Source organism: Ammospiza caudacuta, chromosome 1, assembly GCF_027887145.1.
Source record: "Ammospiza caudacuta isolate bAmmCau1 chromosome 1, bAmmCau1.pri, whole genome shotgun sequence".
In the NCBI taxonomy this organism is placed as follows: Eukaryota; Metazoa; Chordata; class Aves; order Passeriformes; family Passerellidae; genus Ammospiza; species Ammospiza caudacuta.
In genome coordinates this window covers 32,235,270-32,252,284 of record NC_080593.1, presented here as the reverse complement: position 1 = coordinate 32,252,284, position 17,015 = coordinate 32,235,270, and the positions used below count along the sequence as shown (strand labels likewise).

At 36.3% G+C, this 17,015-nt stretch overlaps 1 pseudogene; it reads right to left on the bottom strand.

The window, feature by feature from the left end:
• Nucleotides 1–17,015, bottom strand: part of LOC131572396 (dynein axonemal heavy chain 11-like) — a 107,680-nt pseudogene that overhangs the window by 11,041 nt on the left and 79,624 nt on the right.

Below are 17,015 nucleotides of genomic sequence, written 5' to 3'. Positions count from 1 at the left end.
TCTGAACACATCCATCACTGCCATAGCCTGGAAGCATGCCAAATACAGATGTTGTACCTTTTGCATGATGACTGAAACAGGATGACACTGATAATTTTTGAGTATGTAAAAACCCCTAGTGCAACCAAGGAACTCAGGACTTGCCTTAAAATACTAAATTACATAAATAATACACAATACAGGTGACTTTAAGTTGTTAGAAACAGTTCAACAGTTACTGCCTTGTGCTGTATTTCTGGTGCAGTTGACTTTGCTGATTTGATTTTCTTTACAAGTTCACTGTGGTCTAGGAGACTGCCCTGGCAGCTGACAGGCTGTCATCCTCCAGCTGCCTGAGCTCAGTCAAAAAACCCTTCTGGCTTCTTGGTGAGGACTGACAAACAGAGGGAAAAATACCATTGTGTTTAAACAACCACAGCAAGAAATAATGTTTTATAGCAGTTGTGAGCTATATTTTCTGTTTAATTACATCAGTTGATTTGATTTAATTTCTGAAAGGCCAGTTTGCCTTCCATCCCAGTGTACTAGATCTGAGGTTCTGCACACCCAAAGTGAGAAGGTTTAGGCTGTCATGCACTAGAACTTTATCTCTCTCCTAGTGCTCTTCCTCCTGACACTACACAAAAGGACTGTGATCTTGTCAGGGATGGCCACTTGTAATCTATGTGGCAGCTGAGAAAACCAGAGACTAGCACAAGGCTGAAGAACCTCACTTTGGCAGCAAACAGAGTGGGAAAACGTTGTCGTAGTCTGCTCTGCTGGACTGACCTGCTGACCGTGCAAGAGCTTGACTGGTCTTGTGGGGAGCTCTCAGTCAGACTCACACCAAAACCCCGGGTGATACAGGCCTTGTAAGCATGCAGTCCCAGGTGGAACAATGTGCAGATGCAGAGGTAAATGGACAGCTGTTTTCAGATCTCATTCTTCAAGGAGTAATTAAACTCCCTGACCCAGTTTGCCCTTGCATGAAGCAGGAGTACCTCAAACAGGTGGAGCAAATCTTTGTGGACTAAGTTAGTTAATTACATGAGATAACTGGAAAGACACACTAGAGAAATAGGAGGTATTTTTGCTATTAATTTCACACCCCTAAGTATTTTCTTTTCATGTTTTATCTCATAGATTACATCCTGTCCAAAGTCCTTCCTATAACCACATAAAAGCATTTCTCCTCATACTATACTATATATTGGTGTGACTGCAGCAGCCACTGAACTGCATCCCTGCAGGAATAAATTGTGATTTATTAACCAAATGCCCTAGCTCCTCGCAGTGCCATTATATCCTTGTACAGACTGGCATGGAATTTTATTTACAGTTATTGGCTCAAGATCGCCGAAGCACAAAGCACTGTAGAGGGCTCTAAACCTGCTCTGTAAATTAAATGCAATGCAGAGCAAACCAAGTGGTAGAGAGAAGTGTGGGAATAATATAAAAAAAAATTAAATTTCTAGCAGAGCTTTAGGTTAAGACAAGCCCTTTAGGAGCACAGATTTAAATGAATCAGTGAAAGAACCTTCTACACTTTCCAGACTCTTAAAATCTTTCTAATATGGGCTTCTAACAAGTACAATACAGTGGATTCAAATAGAAATATTAATTCTTGACTTAAAATTCCAGAGCAGGCAACAGACAAATCAAAATATAGTCCTAACCTTATGTTTTTTTTGAGTCTTGCATTAACAACCTCAGCCAACAGCTGTTCTTCCAGCCTGTCCCTGGTGACAGTGAAATTAATGAAGGTGGTCTGAGCCTGCAGTTGTGGCTTGTAAGTGAGGGTTAACCAGTTTAGTGTGAAGGATGAGATGAAAATTCTTTTTGAATTCACATTTTTTGTCTTCAATCTTGGTGCACCTGGGAAAGAATAAAAGGCACAAGAATGGGGATCTCACTAAATTAAAACCTCATAGGTATCTCAGATTGCAAACAATGTGTACTGTATGATCTTAACAGCATAGCAAATCCACGCAAGCCAAACTTAAGGGGCCTGAAACTTAAGAAACAAAATGAGGATGATTGAACACACCAAAACTATAAGCTGAATACACAGAGTATTTCTTAATTTTTGTCATTTCATTTATATAAACAGCAGACACAGGGAGATTATTCACTGCTGTACTGGAGTCTGTGGCTTAGGCATAAATGTCTATCATCATAACTTACCAGAAATTTAGGAATGTTTTCAAACAAATGCCAATGTGATAGTTGTTAGTTTTTGCTATAATTTCCTTAAATATATGGCCTAAAAAACTACGTAGGGACATGTATTTATAAGAAATGGATAGACTAGAGGAGAGGGAATGGCTGGCAACTGAAACAAAGAACATAATGATTTTTAAGGTAATATGCTAAGTGTTTCATTCCAAATTAATTATTTGTTGGATGAAAGAATGAGTTATCCTAGGTCCACCTTTTATTTACTGGAATCCCTTACTGAAGAGCTGTCATTTCCTGATCCCTTCATCCCTTCAGTGAGGGGTGAAGCCTGTCACTGCCACTCTGTGCCATTTTGAGGCCCAGCCGGAAGGCAACATGAAGTTCACCTATTTCAGTGGCATAGAACCAAAAAAAAAAAAATTGAAAATAACTTGTAGATTACAGTGTGTGCCATGTGTCTGGTCTGGTGGGACCCAGTGACACAACTCTTTGTCATTGACTTACCCAGTGAACAGCGTGTCAATTTTCAGGATTCACTTTCCACAAGCCTAAATCCAGTATTTTCTGTACAGCAATGGTTTTGAATGTTCTCTGCCAAGAAAGGAGATTCAAATATTAGTAATAAAAATCTGTTTTAAAAAGGGCTAAGAGAACATTCATAACATGGAACATTTATAACATGAACTCTTCATAAAATTCAAATTGGCATTTGTTAACTCAATTTTCAAACTGATTGCATTAACATAGATACTAAACACTTGAATGAGATTTATGAAAGTCACATCAGGACATGAATAAAAGAAGTACTTTCTGTAGAAATTTTAACATTGCTTTGTTTCTAGGCTATCACAGGGCATTGCCAGAGCCAGGAACACAGGTTTCAGCACTTAAAAACCTTGCCTGCTTCTGACATGCCCTTAGCTATAAGATATAGGCTAAGCATAATGGTGTGCTGAGACCCTTCTGCATTTCACCAGGGAGAAGGAAGAAAAGAGAGCTGCTTATGATATACTTTAAGTGAATTCCTGAAGGAAACTTCTATGTCTAGTGCTGGGAAACCCATGATTCTACAAAACTCAACATCAGACATGTATATTGTATAATACTGCCATGCAAACTACTGGAGATGGGTTTTCCAGGCTTATGCTTGTATAATATTGCAATAATTTAGCCACATGATCATATGTCCTTTAGATTATACAGCCTGTTTCAGGCAGACATGAATTCACTGTCCAGTTCTGCAACATGGTCTCTCCACAGCCTTCAAAACTGACTGCAGCTGGAGGGAATAAAACTTGACATGGAGATCACGATTCTGCTTTGCTTTCAAAACACACACACATACACTGATGAAACAAGAGCTCTGACAAAAGACACTTTCTTCAGTTTGCTTTGTCAGAAGAACAACCTTTGCTAAGGGAGTCATGCTATGTTTCAGAACATCTATGAGGAAATATAACAAGTTTTAGAGTTTTGGATTAAAATATTTCCTTTAGGAGTTCTCAATTCACAGAAGCAATAAATAACCAATTTCTGTGATTATCACCTATGAAAGGCAAAACCTACATAATGACTTGGTGGGTTTTATTACTGCAGCTGTTGTAGGTTTTCTGTTAATTAGAGATTTGGGAAAAAGAAATGTTTTGTTATTGCTCTTGCACTGCTCAAGAGTGTAAGCAACAACGATAAACAGAGAGGTGGGGAACCCAGTAGGATGACTTAATTTTTTTTTCAGTAAAATAGCTCTGTTTAGAGTTTAATTCTGGATTATGAAGAAAAATTCTGTATTATGAAGAAATGCAGCAAAGCAGGCATGAATAATGGAAGTCCATGACAGAAGGAATATCAAAAAATAGTCACCAAAGAAATTTCTAGAGACAAGTTCTATTTTTGGCAATGTTTTCTTCATAATGTCCTATTCCCTCACCTGCAGCAGATAGAATGAATGGAACTAAAGCACCACTCTACCCAGAAATAGACACAGCATCTTTCATGTGAGTCCCAGCTCCCTGGTACTTAAGAACAAACAAAGTAAATTAAAAAGAGATTGTTCCCCACTAGTGTTTTTTTTCCTGTTGAAATTCTCATAGATTTTGAAAATAAAGTAGATTAAGGGATTCAAAAAGGATTTAAAAAGCTTTAAAAAACCTGTATATGCCTTGAGCAAAAACTATATTTAGCCAAAGCAAATATAAAAACAAATAAATTCCAGGAGATAACATGAGCAATCAGCTATGAGAAGACTGGGACGTGTGTAACATCTTGTCTGATCTGTCAATCTTGATTGATTGACACAAAGATCTGCTATTCCCTTGTGTATGTTCTGCCTTAGGTAACAATGCCTAGGTCTTGCAAAGGCAGGAATTCATGAAGGGGAGAAAGTTTGAATATAGGAACAAGGCTTCATATAATGCAATGGCTTGAGAGTTTATGCAACATCTTTTCTTATGGGACACTCTCATGCAACACAAAATTAAAGCATACCTTTCAGGACAGCAGTTCTCCAAAACAGACCATAACTCTACATGGTAGAATGGTGGGATAGCTTCCTGTAGTGAGATGTTTTGGATCAGCTCAGCAAGAATGAAATAAGTGATAAATTTTTGGACTGGAAAGTACAGGGAAACAATATTTTTCAATGGGAAGAAAGAGGGATAAACACATTTTCTAGAGGAGCTTTCATTCAGTTCCCGCTGCTTAAAATTAAAAGCTTCTGGAACCGACTTGCAAACCCCAACGAGTAATGTAGAGAAGGAAGCTGAACAAATCAGGTGAAAACAAGCACAGAATGGAGCTGTTACCAGGCAATCTCAGTAGGCAAACTGTGCAAGTTGGTCAAACTAGTTCAGTGGGAAAAGCACTGCCTTGAAGCTGCACAGCTGACAAGATGTTCAAGGCAAGGGAAGCTTCTCCCTGTGGAGAAAATGAGCAAATTTTCTTGCTGTTTCATGAATAATAGTCATGCCTCATAAGAATGGAAACTTGTTCATACAAGCTATATTTGCACATAAATCAAACTTCAAGACATCTTAAAAAACCTCTTAATAACCTAATCTTGCAGCTGAAGAGACATGACTACCTCTTTGTGACTGTGCAAAGGAGTTCAGCAAGGTAACACCTCATGCAAATGCAAATAGGAGCTCTATGAACAATGAATTTATTCCTCTGTCTCCTCTCCTATGAGCCAAAATAACATTGATCTGCCATAGTTAATGCTCCTAGCCAGTGATTTCCAAAAGAGAGGGAAACAGGATAGGACACACACAGGTAAAAATTCAAATAGTAAGGACCATCCATACCAAACTTACTCAATGCACAGTTTCTTTTATAGCAGGTGAAGGCCAAAACCCAACACCACATAGACTTGGTACCTGTTTACTTTTATGCCTTGGTTTATCTGCTCCAAAAAAATCTAAGTATTTTCATCTTGGGTAGTTTTTGCCTACATTGCTAATTCGTTGTACCCAAATTTTACTTATTTTTTGTCTTGTGGCTGTCATGCTTACATAAAGCTATGTACTACAACTGATATTTTCTTAAATTGTTTTATTAATTTTTTTTCCTTTCTCTTCCTTCTCAAAACAAATATCTTGAAATATTTTAACAAAAATCTGAGCATTTTGAAGCAATTTTGAACATCCAGGCACAGTCTAAAGCGCATTAGAAACAACTGAGCAGTTTTGTAGTTCCAAAATTGAAAATAAAAATGTTTCCAAATTTGAACACCCAAAATTTGCTAGGCTTCTAAATATGTACTAAGGCACTTAAGCAGGAAGTCTGCTTTTCAGCGATAACAAGTACCTTTAGTTCACCCTATTGTGAGCTGGTTTTGAGAAAATATAAATTTATTCATTTGAAGTTCTCCAAGGCTGAGAATTTCTTTTGCAGGCTTCATTCAGAAACCAAGAGCAGGTGTTGCAGAATATCCAGGAGAGCAACATAAGAACCATCTTGCAAAGAAGGAAGGGGAGAGGTACTCTTGTGATGTGGTTCACAAATCAGCAAGTTCTCTAATAAACAGGCCAGTAAATTTGCTTTGCAAGGAATACAAGTTGATAAATCTCCCTAGCTATGCTTTCTGTCGATTGATATGATAAGATATATTTTACTTAAAATTAGGATTGTCTGAAGCTCAGTGGATTTAATTATTTGTAATTATCCAGTTGTTGTCAGTATATGGCCATTTTATGACAGTGGTATCCACTGTGTGGGTCAGGTTCAACTGTACATCTTTTCAAACACAGAATTAATGTACTATTGATGAAACCATTACTAGAACCAAATTAAAGTCTGGGCTGATGTATTGGTCCATGGGGTGCTGTCAGACATGAAAGGAGTAATTAGTATTCATTACTTCATACTCTGCAACATTCCAATTATTAATGAACTTCAACTGCTGGACTGCACCATATCTATCACAAATACCTTCCTAGTCTTTCTTTATTAGGAAGAAAAAATTCAAAGTACCTGACAGAACTACTAAAATGAAAAAACAACAGAAATTAATCAAGAATGAGGCAAACTCTGCTTATTTGGAAATAAATGGGGTATATATTGTGTGAGTACATATATATTGTGGTGTATATATATATATATATATATATATATATATATATATATACACGTATATATATTTATACACACACAGGCACATGTGCCCATCAAAGGTGAGTTGTGCCCCTTCAATCAGGCACAGAATGCCACATAAATATTCAGCAGAATAATCTATTTTTGAATAGTTTCATATGTTTGGTTTTGTGTCCACATACACAGCTTCATTGTGCGATGTGGAACCCTTTGCTAAATAAATGCAAAGTTATGTTGCTGTGACCCTTGTCCTTTTCAATCTGACTTCTCTCCGTTATTTCACATCCCTTCACATCCTCCCATTCCTCAAAAGTCTGTTACCTTGTGAAGATTCTGATCTCTTTTAGACCAGTATAATACTAATTTTCAGTAAAGTTCCTTCACTATGGATTCTGAAAAGCAAGCTGTATGCTCTATCTCTGAAGCACTTCAAATACAGCTACAGAGAAATGCAACAAAGGGAGATCATTCTAAGTTCTCACAGCACAGGGCAAGAGTGCATCTTCCAGGAGTTCCATGTATACAAGGAGATTTGAGCTGTTTTTTACTGCTTGGATTTACTGTTCAGGCACCAATGCTTGAAATATAGGGTGGGAAGGAGGGAGAAAAATCTTGGGTAAACTGTGCAAAATAAGATAACTTCTTTATTTATAATATTTTACATATTTTCACTTTCAATAATGTGAAGCTGTGCAAGCACTCTAACCACTCGTTGACTAACATGTGAGATCCATCCAGAAATGCCCCAGAAGTATGTCTGGCTTTATATCAGAATAAAGATCATATTCTCCAACATGAAAAATCTAGCTTGTTAATGTGTTGCTTGCAAACAAAAATAGAAGAGAGGGACATTTTCAGACTTAAATTCATGTTTGAGCAGAAACATGGCATTTCAGTTCATCAGATGAAATATTCAATGAGGTTTAATAAGTTTACTCTTGAGAAATCACTAATCAACATTATTCTTCAGGCTGACATCTGCATTGAGGACTCAACAATTTCATCTGAAGTTTTTGTGAAAAGTTATGGAAGACATTACAGACTGAAATTCTCTTGCGCCTAGTACAAACTCCTTTATTTTCCTTATTGTCACCCTGAAAATGTGTATCTAAAAGGTGCCTAAATAAGATCTTAAGAAATATTTTTAATGGTATTTTTTAAGTTTAGGGGGGAAACTGAGCAGGGATTAACACCACTGTGACATCTGCCACGATGAATTCATGACCAGGATCAGCTGAACTGGTTTGATGCATGGGAGGCTGGCAGCAATAACAACATAAACAGTCCCCACCTCTGTCTTACTTATTTCTGCCCTGTGTCCTATCATATCAGTTTTTCCTCGTTTGTCTTACTTTTCAGGGTTCTTTTTTGTTTGTTTGTTTGTTTGTAGGGTTTTTATTGTTGTTTTTTTTTTTTACTGGTTTTCTTTTTTAAATGGAGGGGGGCATTATGGCATAGTGAAAGTAGAGTTTTCTTAAGCTGATATTGCAGCAGGAAACCCTTTATTGTTAAATCCAAATCTACCCCTTAATTTCCAATGCCTTCTCCCTTGCTGTAGATGCCTAACATGGAAAGGAAATACTTTCCTTTCTTTTAGCTGAATTATAATATATGCTACTCCTTGTTTTACTAATATTTTTAATAATAAAGTAAAGCATTTCACTCAAGTTTGAGAAACACACACATATATATAGTATTTTGAGTCCAATTTGGAAACTGAGAACATAATTTTGCTATCTAATCAGATGCAGATACTAACATCTTAATATCTACTCATCTCCAGATTTTAGCCATTGCTATTTGAAAAGAAATAATTTGTTACATGAGGAGTTGAAGCGCTAAGCAAAATGTGGCAATCAAAGCAATATAGATCTAGTTGTCATGGAAAAATTCTGATTACTCAAGCATACATGCCTTCCCTTTTTAATTGTATGTCTTCCAAGCAGAGGATCAAGTATGGGATCAATAGAGTCACACATGTTTTCAATTTATACAGTCTTATCAAAAGCCAAATCTCTTTCAATGGTCTTTAGAATACTTTACCTGAAAAAAATAATTTCCCCCCCCTTCAATATTAGATAAATACTGGTTGTAGAAAGATTTCCTTTATATAATATAAATGACAATGTTTTTCTAAAAGCATGTAGTTAAACCACGGAAAACTGTTCACAAAGAATTGTCCACTATTTAGGAGTTTGACAGTTTTGAGTTCAACATCTTTCTACCTATGGTCTTGCTATTCCTCATATTAAAAATTATATATATATGTTTTATTTCTTATAAGCAAATATGGAAATATGGAATATTGACATAGAAATGTTGGGGGAGCATATATCTATATCTATATTTATATATGTATTTATCTATATCTATATCATCTATATCTATCTCTATCTTTATATATATTACTGTGTTACAGTTTTTGGTATATACTCATTTAAATTATAAACGCTTCCTTGAAGGACTTCAAGAACAATTAGAATCTGAATGACTTAGGAGAAATCTGTTTCAATGGGCATGGAAAAAGGAGTAAATTATGATGGAAAGATAAGTAATTAGACAATATAGCTTGACGGAGCTGTGTACTCCTGAGTGTGAATGAAAAATCATGATTATTTGTGAGGGGTGGAAAAAGAATGAAAAACATTCCAGGACAGATGAGGGAAAAGAGCTGATTCGAATGAGCAGACAGGCTAGATGATTAAGACCTGTTTTAAAACTCAGGTATTACTATGACCATTTTGTGTGTTGTGTAATTGTGTGTTACATCTGGAATTTAGTAGAAAATACTCTGAACACCCTTTGAAATGAAGCATTATCTCCCTAAGTCTAAGTAAAGAAAAGAAAACACATGAGGAGATCAGTTACTTGCCAGTGTTATCAGTTAACATATAATTCAGTCATAAGTATAAGAATTAAAAATATGTTTGTTTACCAGGAAATGACCCGATATTGGTTTTTGCCTTGAATGCTGCACATGCACGTGAGGTGCATATGCTGGGGTCTGCTGACCAAACTGTAGAGTATAAGTAAGGTTTTACCATCAGGCTTTGCACTTTACCTGTTGAAAAAGTGGTTTGACCCACACAAGAAGTGCACATCAACCTTCACTTCATTTCCTCCTCATCACTTGAAAACAGCATAAGAAGGGCACCTTTTCAAGCACAATTTTAAAAGGAAAATGATGCTATAAATAAATGAGCAGAATTGTTGTAATATTTCAATTCTTTAAGTAAGTGCATTTCAACAAAAATCCCTTATGGAAATTAGGGGAACTTGAAGGCAGTAAATGCAAAAGCCAATTCCTCAGCATGTATATATCCTTTCTGTCCTAGATGTACGACTTTAAGGTCAGCTCCATATTTATTCTTTACACATTTAATTCCCTGTTGCTGGGGATCTATCATCAGAGGTCAGCACTCACAGTTTGTTAGAACAGTGGTGTTTTCTGTTGACATCCTATCCCATTCCTTACTCCATGCCACAGCCGTAGCATCATCCCTCAATGTGGTGAACTGGGTCCAGGTCTTCTGTCACAGGAAAAGGAGCCTTAGAATCAGAGTGGAATATTATCATCCAGCAAGGTTACCAAGCAGCAAGACATGACTCAGTGCAATGCACAAGACAACTGAGGAGGATATAAATTAAAGTAAGGCAGAAAAGTAAGGAGGATCCCTGTGGAGTTTCAGATGAAAGGAAAGTGATGAGAAGCAGTTTATCATATTTATAACAGCCTTTACAAAAGTGTTTTCTCTTAAGACATTTACTTCATAAAAATATTTATAGTTCAATAAAGTAAAAAATGCATCATATATTATAAAAGTCATTGTATTCTGATATTGCAAATTAAATGCTTCTGTATGCTCTGAGCACCTATTTCTGGAACATAAATCAGTATTTATCCACGCACACACAAAAAAATAAAATTATTAAAGCAGGATTCCCATGGCATCTTATTAATATAGCTCCCTACCCTCAAAAGCAGAGAATGGACCCATCTCCAGGGGCAGAGGCAGCCACGGAGCTCCCTGTGGGGCAGCAACTGCAGCAAAGCTCTCGTGTGAGTGCCCCTTCACTAAGGGGGAGCTGTCACAGAGCAGCCATCTCACAGCCACACCTCCTGAGTGCCAGCCCCTCACAGGCACTTGCAACGAGAGGAAATAAAATAGAAATGGAATGCCTGAAATCAGTGCTTACCAAACAGGTTTGGGTGGGAAGAGAAATGCCTAATGCAGCACAACAGAATGAGAGTGAAGAAATAAGTTGTTTGGAACAAACAAGAGGGGCTGGTGGAAGTGTAATAGAGGAGCTATAGCACATGCTTGGAATAAATTTTTTTCCTTACTGAAGTAAAGGGCAAACCCCCACCAAGTCCTTCATGGTGTTATTGCAGGCTTCCTTATTAGTGATTTTTGGATTGAATTCAAAAGCCATAAATAAAGGAAAGCACTGCATCATCAGTATTAAATCTGAACTACCTCCTCCTCCCATTCAGAAGTATCTTAAAAAGTCTTCCATCAAAATTTCCTTTCTCCCTGGACATGTCTAGTCCTCATTGCTGGCTTTTAGACTGAAGCTTCTTTTAAAAGTACACACTGAAACAAAAAACAACCTCCATGTATATGTGACAGTTATTTATAATAAAAATATTACATATATTTAAGGTGAGCTAAATCTGCACAATTATTAGTAATAAGAGTGGCACCATACCTCTAGTGCAGCTTCTGTGGCACGATGTCATAGTTACCATAGTATTACAGAACACATACCACCTTAAACTGTCTAACTCTTGGTTCTAATCTCTGACCCCAAAATAAACCTAACTTTTGATGAATGTGCTGAATATACAAGCACGGAGGTCCCAGCAGGCATACACTCCCTTCTGCAAGCATGCAATATATCTATCTCCCATGTGTAACATGTTCATCTAAATACATCAAAAGACTGAATACATTATTTGTTTTATCTCTGGACTGTAAGACAACCAATACAATAATTTCCACAAGCTGAAATACTTCCTTGTGAAAAACAATAGCACTGGGGTACTATCAGGGTTCCTAATATTAATTTTCACACAATGCACAAAAAATATCTGAATATATAGGTACATCTATTGTCACCATCTCTGTACAAAGCTGATACTTAATGACATAGAACTACTTGCTGTTCCTTCTGTAGAAAACTATTAATAAACATCTATTTTAACATAACTAGGGTATTTGTTTTTTCAAGGGTATTTGTCTCTTATTTTTTCAAGGGTATTTGTCTCTTATTTTCCACTCTTCCTCACTTGCAGGCAATCAAAACTGAAATGTGGTATTTTATTTCACTGCTGTTCAGTGAAAGCACTTTTAGAAGTAAAACATCACAGTATGGTTTATTTTTATTCATAAAAATGTTCAATCCATTTCCGAAGAATCTTAAAAGAGTTAAGAATGACATTAATTTCCAGAGTCCTACTATTGAAAATATATGGGGCAATTTTTTCTACCTAGGCTGCAAGATAGAAGGTTTCTGAGAAAGGTTTTCATCTGCAAGCAAATTTTTGGTGGAGAAGGACAGGGAGAGGTTCCAGGTAAAGCAAAGCTCTAGACAAATTAGCAACTGTTAAACTCCAGCACAAAGCAAATATGTACAAAGAGATGTCCCTGCTGTTCCAAGTGCTGACCTTGGAAACTCAAATTTGGATTTATCTCTATTTCCAGAGGGTCCTCATAACTCAGCTCACCTGCTGTGTCATAGATCTGTGATTGAAAATGAGGTAAATGCTGCCTATTTCACATATTTCTGAGAATAAAAGACGTTCATCATGATATAATGCACATAAGAAATAGGAAACAAGTACGAAAAGGGGAAGGAGAATTTGCACTAAGGAAGAAAAGAATGGTCCAAATCTTCAAAAGTAAGGAGGAAGAAAGCTTTGCAGAGACAACTGCAAGGATTGGAACTTCAATGCATTTACTGAGTACTATCATGATTTCCTCCATGTGCAGAAAAATGGGGATTATCATAACTACATGCTCTTCCTGGGGTTGAGCAGAATAGGTCTCTCTGTATCATTTTTACAGCATTTGCTGTTACAAAGGTGTCACAAAGAGCAGACTTTGGCATTAAGAATTGAAAAGGGAAGGGATATTCTCCTGCCAGAGAACATCTCTCTTTCATTTCCCTCAAAAGATACCTGTAATCTGAAGAAAGTATGCCTCTGTGCACACACACTACATATATACATATATATATATATAAATATATAATATATATTTTATATATATGTGTAAGTATAAATACGGACATATCCTGGAAAACAAATACCTTCAATTAGGCCCTTGTATATACAGATCTGTACTTCAAATTTCACTTTTTGTACCTTTAGAGAAGGAATCCAGAAATGTTCCTTTGTGTCCTGGTGATGTTGTTTTATGAAGGTTCCAAAGTAAGACACAAGTGCTGCTGTCAATAAGATGTCACCACATGAAAGTTTTCTTCTGTGCTTTGAGTTTCTCAATGGACTGGCTCCAACAAGTTTTTTGGACTGCAAAACAAAATTAGATGATGTTATCTCCTGAGCGCCATGGAAGTGACAGAATGTTTAACCTCCATGTTATTAACCAGAAGCACACAAAAGTACAACAGGAGAAGTACTCCATCAGCAAGAGATGCACTTCCAAAGACTGCAAAGGCTGGAAAAAATCCAGAATTTCTGGTGGTGACTTGAAACCTTTGAGGCTGAAAACACTGGGATAGAACTCTTTGTCAAACGTTCTCTCTACTGATTTTTTTTCAGTAATTGGTGCTTTTGTCTAGATCAGATAAAGCATGGTGGACACAGTTCAATATTGGCAGCACCTGATGTCCTGCTGCCAGTTCAGGCATTTCCAGCAACATTCAGAAAAGGTATGGAAACCAGAATATTACAAGACAAAAGAGAGGAAGAAAGAGCTGTTTCAACCTCAATAAAGATGTCACTTCTACTTTTTTTTTTTGCATTTTATTTTTCCAAGGGGAGGAGAAAAGCAACAGAGTAAGTATTCCTACCCATGACAGTGGGGGATTTAGAACTTGGATGGTCTTTAAGGTCCTTTCAAACCCCAAATGTTCTATGATTCTGTGAAGACCTGCAGGGATTTTTGCTCTTATTTATCTTTCTTCTTTTACCCACTAACTACAGACATCTTACTCAGGTAAGGCTGCAATGATTTGGAATTTTCACAGGAGAAAATCTGAGGGTGGCCAAACACACAGGCTGCCCAGAGAGGTTGTGGAATTTCCATGGTCCTGGACAATCTGGTCTAACCAATCTTGTAATCCTGTTTGATCAATGAGGATTGATTAGAATATCTCAGAAGGTTCCCTCCAGATGCAATGATTCTGTCAAAGTTTAACTCTAGAATAATTTTCTTTATATATATATATATATTTTTTTTTCCTACAGAGAGCCCTGGTTTCCCTTGTTCTTTTGCAGAGTTCATTTAAACCATGTTAACCTTGGGATGTTTAGGATGAATAGTCAGGAATGGTCAATGGTCTCAGATCTTGATGTTTATTATAAGCAGCTATGTGGAAAGCTTCTATTTTATTCCAGTTGTGTGATAAAGACAGCCCACCATCTATTTGAAATTTAAGCTGGTTACTAAAGAATTTCAGAAAATGAAAGCATCTTCTTCAAAGAAAATTGACATTTAAGACATGGATCCTCTCTTTTTCAGTCAGGACTTGTGACAAGGCACAAATCCCAAACTAGCAGTTTTGGCACATGATGCTTTGATTGTTCTGAGTGTACAGCTCCCAGAAAGGAATGAATCTATGCATGAATGCATGCTCGAATAACTTTGACATGGAGAGGAAGGTGAAAATTGACCACCCATGAGAATAACGTTCAAATGGATAAAATTCTTGATGTAAAATAGGAATAAAATAAAATAACCTTTCTTTGTTTGTACTGTTTGTTTGTACTGTTTGAAATATTGCAGGTAAAATTTCTTCACTTGCATTAGGGAAACCTCAGGGAATCATTCTCCAGTGACTGAAGCAGAGAAAGGGACAGGATGAAAGAAGGAAATCACCCAGGAACTACTTTTAGGACAGCCATTTACGCTCTGCCCATACAGACATTTTTTTTCAGAGAAATTATAGTAATCAAGTTATACTTTTCCAGCGATTTACATGATGTAATATAAATCAATGAAAATTTCTGAATAGAAAGAATCCTCTATATTTCATGTAATTTGATACTAAATGCTTGTTTTTTGCTGGTGTCATCTGCTTCAGGGCTTAAAAGAAAACTTTTACACGTGCTCATTTCTGAAAGCTGTACAGATTATAAAATCAATCTCAAATAACAACTCATTCTCATCTAAAACACAATTTTCTATGTGTACAAAACTGAAGTAATAAAAGAATTGTTAAATTTGATATTCATGTAGTATTTTCCACTTACGTTTTTCAGAAAACTCAGAAATACTTACTGAAAATGTTAAACATTCAGTGTTGGGAAGGCAGACACAGAATTCAATGATAACAGAGGACTCAAATCTTTTGTTATAAAAGAGGAATATTCAAGGTCCACTAAGAAAACAGAAGTATCTTTAATCAAAGTAAGCTGCTTTAAAGAGCTAGCATGTGTGTGCTCCACAGTACAAACACAGGAATTTGGTGTGTCAAAAACCCCAGTTCCATCCATGAGGGATGCCCAATGAGTAGCAATTAAAGACCATTCCTGCCGGTTCTAACGGCAATCTTTGCAATGTAGCAGTTTTGCTTTGAGGTATTTTAGACATTCATTTTTGCCTACAGAAGTCATTGGATTTTTCTTTAAATCATTAACTGAGGGCAACAAGACAATAAACCCATTCATTTACAAGAGGGCTTTTTGATTTATCCATTCTTTCTTCTTGTTGTCACTGATGGGTAAGTCATAAACAATAAAGAATACCCACCTCATTCTCCAAAATAGCTTTGAAATCTGAAGATTTGCTAAACATAGAATGATTGTCTATTTAAATCTTCAGTAATTTTACCATACCAGCCAAGCACCATAAATCACTAGTGACATTGGCTAACAAGGGTTTAAGAGTTGGAACATGCAGTGTAATAAATTTCCAGACAGTTAAAAATCACTATAATTTTATTCTAATGCATTATAGATTGCCTGTAATGTCATCCTGGCCGGGGTGACCCATTTCTAATTTTGAACAGCTGTTCAGCTCGGGAGTTAGTTAATGATTAAATATAAATTGCCTGATTTATTAGTCTGAATGGCTGAGCTTCCAGGTCAATGCTATATAGACAAAATCATCAGTCTTGATGCTTTTCAGAAGTTAACTGTCTCCTGTTCTAGTCAAAAAGAATTTATTCTCAGAGGAAAAGGCTTGACATTCTCAATTAATCCTTTCCAATATTTTCCACATTAACTTACACAATAAGATCACTAATAAAACCTCAAATTTTGGAGATAAACTTCTTTTAACTATGTGTAAATCTTCAAGACCTGGAGCCTAACCATGGGCTAAGGCCATTGACTTGCACAGAGCTTCCAAAGGCTTTGGAGGGCTGCAAGGCCAGGCCAATAGGGACTATCTCAAGTGTCTTGGGACAAACAAAATTTTCATATGCAGATAATAACACCAACTTCACAGTTTTTCTACCAAAGGAAAGATTATTTACATATTTTACATTTCTAGCATAGTAACTACAGAATCAGAAAAAAAAACATATATTCTATTTTAATTTTGCTGGGGTATTTTGATTAGTTTTATGCTCTTACAATATTTTTTTTCAAACTGATTTAATAGTGATTGCTAGCCTCTGCTGAGATATTTGCAGAAACAAAAGTATCCACACTGTGATCTTAGAAAGCAAGGTCACAGGGATTTTAAGAAATCCAACTGAAAATATTTATTCAGATTGCCTTGGGGACTCATGTCATAGTATAAATATTCCTTGTACCTTCTATTTCCTGTCATATACAGGTATTTGTCAAAAAAAGGAATTGTTAAAATTCTAGATGATTAATTGAGATAAAACAATTTCTGTAAAGACCAAGGAGAGATTGCTCAGCAATGCCGTGGCTGACTCCAATGGTTCTGTTAAATAGGCACGCAGTAGCTTTAATGATGTTTGCCTGCAAATAAAGCTAATAACCACGCTGAAATACATATAATTTTAGCCTAAATACATTTCGTTCTTATTTAAAAATTATTAGTTTCTGTAAAAACCCAAAAGCAAATAGCAAATATCTGATGGGTGCTTTCCACTTATTTGCAATCTAAAGT